Raw genomic sequence first — 7,064 nt, forward strand, 5'->3', positions numbered from 1 at the left:
CAGATTCACCACATCCAATCCCTTTCGTTAGCTTGCCAGAGGGTATCGCATGATTCATCTCTTCAAATCACTCATTTTCAGTCATTCACTGACCAGTGGCATCATTCTTTATCTCACTTCAAGTATTGCTTAACACTGACTACAGAATTTAATGGCTTATGAGGAGCTGCTTGAGCACTGTACAATCATTGTGCCGGCTAGACTGCTGGTAACACTTTGGAACTCACAAGTGATTCGTTTGGCTGATTTCATGTGATGTTTTACATCCACCTTTAGTAATCCTAAAGTAAAATTCTGTCACAACATGAGGTCCACCTGATCTTGGTTTAGCTGTGGCTGTTCCTTAGCATTTCCACTTTACAGTCATATTACCAACAGTCGACTTGGGCAGCTTTTAAATGTTTCTGATGGCTTTGTTACTCAGGTGACATTCAGTGACTTGACCATTCTGCTGTTACTGCTTCTGTGCTGACAATACAGTTCTCAACACCTTCTTATACACTTGTAGATCCACCTCTTGTAGCATTTAATGGTCAGTTCTGCATGACATACGACTGTCTAGATACTTTTGAACAGATGGTGTACTGATTTTGGTACGATTTGCACTAACAGATAGAATGAGTAACAAGAAAGGTTTGTGTGTACAATTTAGAAATATTTCATACAAATTAGCTGCATTATTATGAATTGAAAGTCTCCTGCTGCTCTGTAAACAGTTCCATTGCCATTTAACAATAGAACTCCTTGGAATCATCCGTACATGAAAAAGACTGCGATACTAATGTTATGCGGCAAAAGATACTTCATACTGATCTGTGCCAGGGGTTGCTTCATACTAATGTTGTGTAGCAGTGTGTGCATCCAAACGATTCTGCCTGGCAGAAGGCTCTCATTATCAGTGTTACGTGACAGATGTTGGTCCATACAGATGTTGCATGGTGGAGAGTCCTTCCTACCACTTTTTGTGGCAGAGCGTGCTTCCTACCAGTTATGCGTGGGTCGGCGAGGGTGCTTTGTACTATAAGAATGTGATGGTATTCAGTTACCTAGAGTTGTACAGTGAATTTAAATTGTAACTATACACAGTGGTTCGTAAACAAAATCACTGCTGTGCCAGAGAAATTGTCTGGCTGTATGTACTTGGTGCTGCACATATCGAGCCAGGGCAGCCTGCCAGTATTATGTAGACCAGTGATACCATGCAGCCAAAATTAGTGGAGGTGCTGTCCCAAAAAAATTGTAGTCTTTGTTTTAAAATTGTGTAAAGAAAAACAAACATGTATAAAAAGAAAATTTATTATGAAACTTTATATTTTTTACTTACTATAACCCTAACTGTCACTGTTCAAGTTTGGTCTATTTATCAAACAAGGAAATCTATTCTTCTTCTTTCAGTTTGTCCAAAAAATCAGTAATTTTCTCCTTGACTTTAGTTTTTTCTCTTTTGAAAATGCTGCAAGCACATTTAGTCTTTTCAACTTCATGCTGCTTTTTAGAAAAGTTATTATTCTTTTTAGTGTTGAAAAGCAGTGGCGTACCTCAGATATAGTTATCTGAACTGTCAAGAGGATTTTATACGTTTCACAATTTCACTAAGAACATCATTGTGCAGTTCTATTTTCCCCTCAAGATAAATTACAAGAGCTCATTTAATTTTCAGTATTCATAAATATCAAACATACAGTATACTTTTAGTTCAGTTTTGAGCTCTGCTTCATCATTCGTGGAAAATGCTTCATTGGACAGTACTATCTATTGTGTATGATGTTCATTCTCAAAAGTAGCAAAGCATTTCTCGTGCTGCTAAGTATTTAGTAGAAGAATATCTGTCCGTTTCGTCAACACATATACAGTCACACACTTTCTTAGCTTCTATCATGAGTATTTTTGAAGAATTCTCACTGTACTTTGAATTTCCTAAGTATAAAATAGCAGTTTTGAATATTGTTACATATTCATTAACTTTCAACATACTAATTTTTTGAGACCACATTTGGTTGTAAATTATTTAAAAATGAAGCATAATCTTATGAAAAATCATTCATATATTTTAAAATTCCTGTTGCATCTGCAATGGTTTGATGTGCATTTTATTTTCACTGAATTTCAGTAAGGCTGTTTTTTATATTTTAAAGGTGGCACATTTTCATGAACTATCGTGAAGTTCCACCTTGTGGAAGATGGGCATGGAATCCATGTACTTCTTAAGAATGGTGATCTTGAGAAGAATACTGGAATAGCTAGAATGTCTGAGAAAAATACTCTTCCATTTGTAGCAATACTTGCTGTGTTTCTCATTATTAAATTACACTGATGTGTATAGCAGTGAATGAAATGTGAATTACGATAAACTGGTTTTATTTTTGCTTGCATTCCTGTTTTTCTTGGTTTACCTTTCATGACATTTGCACTGTCAAATGTCATCTTTTTTTGTCCATTTCCTTGAAGGATTATGTCCTATTGTTCTAAAATATGCTTTGATATGCCATCTGAATTTTGGTTTCTGGAGTAAAGTCCCCAAAAACGTTCAAATATTTTTCCATTTGACATGTAATGTGGGACAAGAATGATTGAAATGTGTTCCAAAATATCTGTTGGGTCATCAGACACGAGAGCTGCAGAGGAAGCTTTTCTAACTTCCACCCATACCACCTCCGTAGTATGCAGCCAAGCATCTCTTTCAGTGGCCTTGGAAGCACCTTTGAGGACAGCACTGAGTTCTAAGTTATTCTTCAAATCTGAAGCTAATTTAGATGTGAAATATTTGTAAACCTCTAAATACTCCAGAATTTACTGAATCGTCTTTTTCATCAAGTCCATGTATGGGAGTTTCAAGTGTTCCACAAAAGAAAATGCAGTCTATTTTGGATAACATTTCAAAGTTTATTTTAACCTTTATATTATGCTCATTGAAAGTCTAATGCCTCACTAAAATTAATCAAAATAGAATTGCTGGAAGCAAGATAATGTCGTACTTTAAATCATTGAAGAGAGTGGTACACAGTTAAGCACACCACATACGGTGAAACAGAGAAAGAAAACTACCTTCCACCAACACATTAGGGTCGGCACTGCAGAAGCAACAGTGTTCCCTCTTCCTTGCAGCCATGTGTGCAGCTCCCTATGTGCCCATGCGTGCAACAGTCAAGCCCCATACCACTGGGTCTATGAAATGCACAGTTCCATACAAACATTTTTGTATATTTTCCATGAACTATGGCTACTGACTTGCTTAAGGATTATATGTTGTATAAAAGTAAAAATGGCTCATTAAATTAAATTTCATCTCTAGTATCAAGAGGAAACAGGTGCTGTAGTTTCACAGTGCTTACGTGTGATCTACCGCTGCTGTAGGCTAATTCGAATAACTACTTCTGTGTAAGGTGTCCAATTGGTTACAGAGATACAGTTATTAGTCGTAGAATTTTATCCAAACAAATGCTCAAAGAATGACTCAAGCAAACGTACAAGATTAAGTGCAGAAGTAATTTTCATAAAGTTTTACTCTGACTTCAGAACCCTTAGGTATTCTCTTGAGAATACCATGTCTAGCTCTTCTGAGGTTGTCTTAGTGTTTTTTCAAGAGGGCAGCACTACTCATAATGTGAAAAATCTATTCATCTCTTATGTTTATTTGTTTATAGACTTCACTTTTCAGCCATCCCCACAGGCAAAACCAAAACAGGTAAGGTCCAGAGACCTTGGTGCCCAATAAATAGCTCCGTTTCTGCTGATCCTTATTATGGGGCATGTTAGAGTTAGATGAGGTGTTACCTGAGGACTAGAATGGGTAGAGCCCTGTCATGCTGGAAGAATACAAGTATACCCATCCTTGTTGCCAAAGAAATATCTTCCAGTAATGCTGGAAGCTCATTTCCAAGAAAGTTTGGATAATGGTGCACTGTAACATGATGCAGTAACACAAGGGACCCCGTCAACTGTATATCTTACTGTATCACACCAAACATTTACGGATAAACATTCTTACATTCTTCAAAATGTGTTTACAAAGGGATGTGGGTCTTTGTTGAACCAGTGATGTGAAGAGTATTACTGATACCAACATTAGTGAAAGTGGCATCATCAGTAAACAATATTAATGGGATTACTCAGCAATATGCAAACAGCCAGTTACAAAATTCCAATTGTCTACCTTCATCCCCTTTTCGAAGGTGTTGAACTCACTGTAAATGACACATACAGAGACTCGTAATTTATCCTTCAACCAGGAGTAAGGAACAAATACAAATGATAGAGGTAATTAAATCTGCTCAAGAGTATATGGTGCATAAATTATAGATTTGTTATCTAAAGGACACACAGCACGACATATGGAATTTAAATCCAAACATCTGAAAATATCAATTATGTTGTAGAATACTAATTTAACTTCCTGAAAAGAAAATGAAATGGTTATTGCTTACTAACCAATGAGTGTATCAGGCTGAAGGTCCGATAAACAGGGTGACTATGAAAAGCATTAATTTAGTTTCCACCATAGTTAGTGGTGGCAAAACTGATTCATAGTTCGTATTAAAAAAGATGCAGGTTCTGTTTGAAATGAAAATACTTAAATAGCAAGACACGATACCTTATCAGTCTGTTGGCCTTTGAACAGTATGCATTATCCTTCCCAAAATATTTTCTCTAGAACAGATAGTACATGTAATGATAACACGTAAGGGAAATCTGTTGGGGGCTACAATAATTGCAGATACTTTTCTGTGGATATAATTAGTTATTATTCAGCATATATCGGATTACAATTCACAGCCAGGGGTGAAGACAAAACAGTCATACATCAGTCAATAAGTCACAGCAGATACTCGCTACACATCAATATAACTACCCTAAAATATTTTGGTGATTTAGTTCATCTTTGGTTTCACTTATTTACAAGATTATAAATATTTTTGCTTTATATTTGTGCAGATACATCACACTGAGACAGCAAGAACAAGAATATTGAAGAAAAATATAATTTGATTTTATTTCTCATGCTTGTGTAATGTTGCCATATTTTTGTATGTGAAACAGTGATACATTTAGAAATTCTGCATTTCTTGTTGAAGGACTATATTTTACCAAATATATATAATCAGTTGTCCAGTTCATTCACACGCTATTGATTTGCATATCAGATGAAATATGACTACTGGCACTGCACCAGTCTCACATAGTTTATTGGAAACACAAGTCTAACAGTCTTGAACCTGGTACTCTGTGATTAGGATGTTGTGCACCACATTTTCTACAAGGACCAGCATTTTCATTATGAAACCATATCAGCATGCTTGGAATTTGCACGTACGTGAGGTACGCTTAAACAATACAGCAGAATTGGCCAACAAGGCGTAATCACAGTTGAAAAATTGAACTGTGAAACTTTAGCACAACTTGAACTACAAAACAATGTCAACTGATAAAGAAACCCCTAGCCACTTGAGTGCCAACATGCAATGTGAAAATTTCTCTTTGTAACCGGTAAAAGTTGGACATGGGTTATATATGGAATGTTTTATTCAAATTAGTGTATAGTACCACCTTCTAAAATACTACTATTCCTCCTGAAGCACCCTACGTAATCCATCTGTAACCCTCTAGATGTGTTCCATGTATATGACCATTAACCATAGGAACCCTCCCTCTGCCCGATCTCCATGTTCTCCTGCTATCATTCTTCCTCTTCCATTTCCTACTACTGAATAATAGTCTCCAATCAAAATTAAATTTTTGTCTCTTTTAACTATCTGAAATTTTTTTCTCTCATTGTACATTCTTGCAGTCTCTTCATCATCTGCCAAGCCAGTAGGCATATACTTTTGTGTTACTGTGATGGGTGTTGGCTTCCGTCTTGGCTGTGATTATGGAGTCACTAGGCTGTTCATATTAGCTTTTCTGCATTCTTATGTTATTCTGCATTATTAGAACTGCTCTTGCATTACCCCTCTCTAATACTGTGCTGGCAACATTGGACTAATGTGCCCAGAAGTCCTATTCTTCCTGCAACCACACTTCTTCAGTTCTACTACATCTAATTTTTACATATCTATCTCTTTTTTTAAATTCTCTAACTTGCCTGCATATCTCTGATCCATAAACTGTCAGTTTTTTTTCCTGATAACAATATTCTCCTGAGTAAATCTCCTCCCAGAGATTTGAATGGTGAACTATTTTACCTCATGAATATTGTACCCAAGAGAATGCCATTATGATTTAACAATACAGTAAAGCTGCATCCTCAAGAGATGTAACATCTGTAATTTCCCCTTGCTTTCAGGTTATACAGCTGTTTGTGAATGTAGGATGTTGAAAGCAAGCTTTTTGGGAGGCTGTGGCTTTAATGCTTAAGCACTGATGTCAACAAGAAAATTTAACTCAATACTAAATGGCTTTATGTAATCGAGCTTAAATCAAACATTAGTGAATGAATGAGCTTCACAAATGGCATTTGTCATATCACAAAGTTGCTGGTTGTACAGGCTACAGCACTAAAGGCATAGATGTGGGTTGCCCAGAACTGGACACAACTATGCAACGATGAGGAATCGTAGAATATCGTTTCGAATTTGAGTCATTGTTACATAGGCGTGGTGTACTTCCATTACTGGTTGGCATTTTGCAGAAGGATGTGGAAAAATTATCATAAGCAAGCAGACTTTCATTAGTAGAAACAGATGCAGATGTCAATGATGGTGAAGATGAGCATTAGAAATTGTGTCCTTGGGGATTTGTGTTTTCTGTATACACTGTGAATATGTCACACTCAGGGGTCCCAGCCACTGCAGTATTACTTCTGCATTTTCGTCTTCTCGTACTGCTGGTTTTCTTCTACTCATCTGCCTACCTTTACACATGTTCCTTGACTGTCGGTCCATCCTCTCCCAATAGGTGAAGATTCCTTTGTGCTAGTAGTTATTTAGATACCAAGTGCTAAGAGTGATCCCACAGTAATTCTATTGCCTATTTAATAAGAAAATTTATTAGGATTTTTTTTTGAAAAGAAATGAAATTGTTTATACAAATGTTTGAAAATATTGCAACATGAAGCAAGAATTTTTTTC

General features: G+C 36.4%; 1 pseudogene; it reads right to left on the reverse strand.

The window, feature by feature from the left end:
• Nucleotides 1–1,391: 1,391 nt before the first annotated feature.
• LOC124712414 lies at nucleotides 1,392–2,298 on the reverse strand (annotated as a pseudogene).
• Between the last annotated feature and the right edge of the window lie 4,766 nt (nucleotides 2,299–7,064).

This window comes from Schistocerca piceifrons, chromosome 8, assembly GCF_021461385.2.
Source record: "Schistocerca piceifrons isolate TAMUIC-IGC-003096 chromosome 8, iqSchPice1.1, whole genome shotgun sequence".
In the NCBI taxonomy this organism is placed as follows: Eukaryota; Metazoa; Arthropoda; class Insecta; order Orthoptera; family Acrididae; genus Schistocerca; species Schistocerca piceifrons.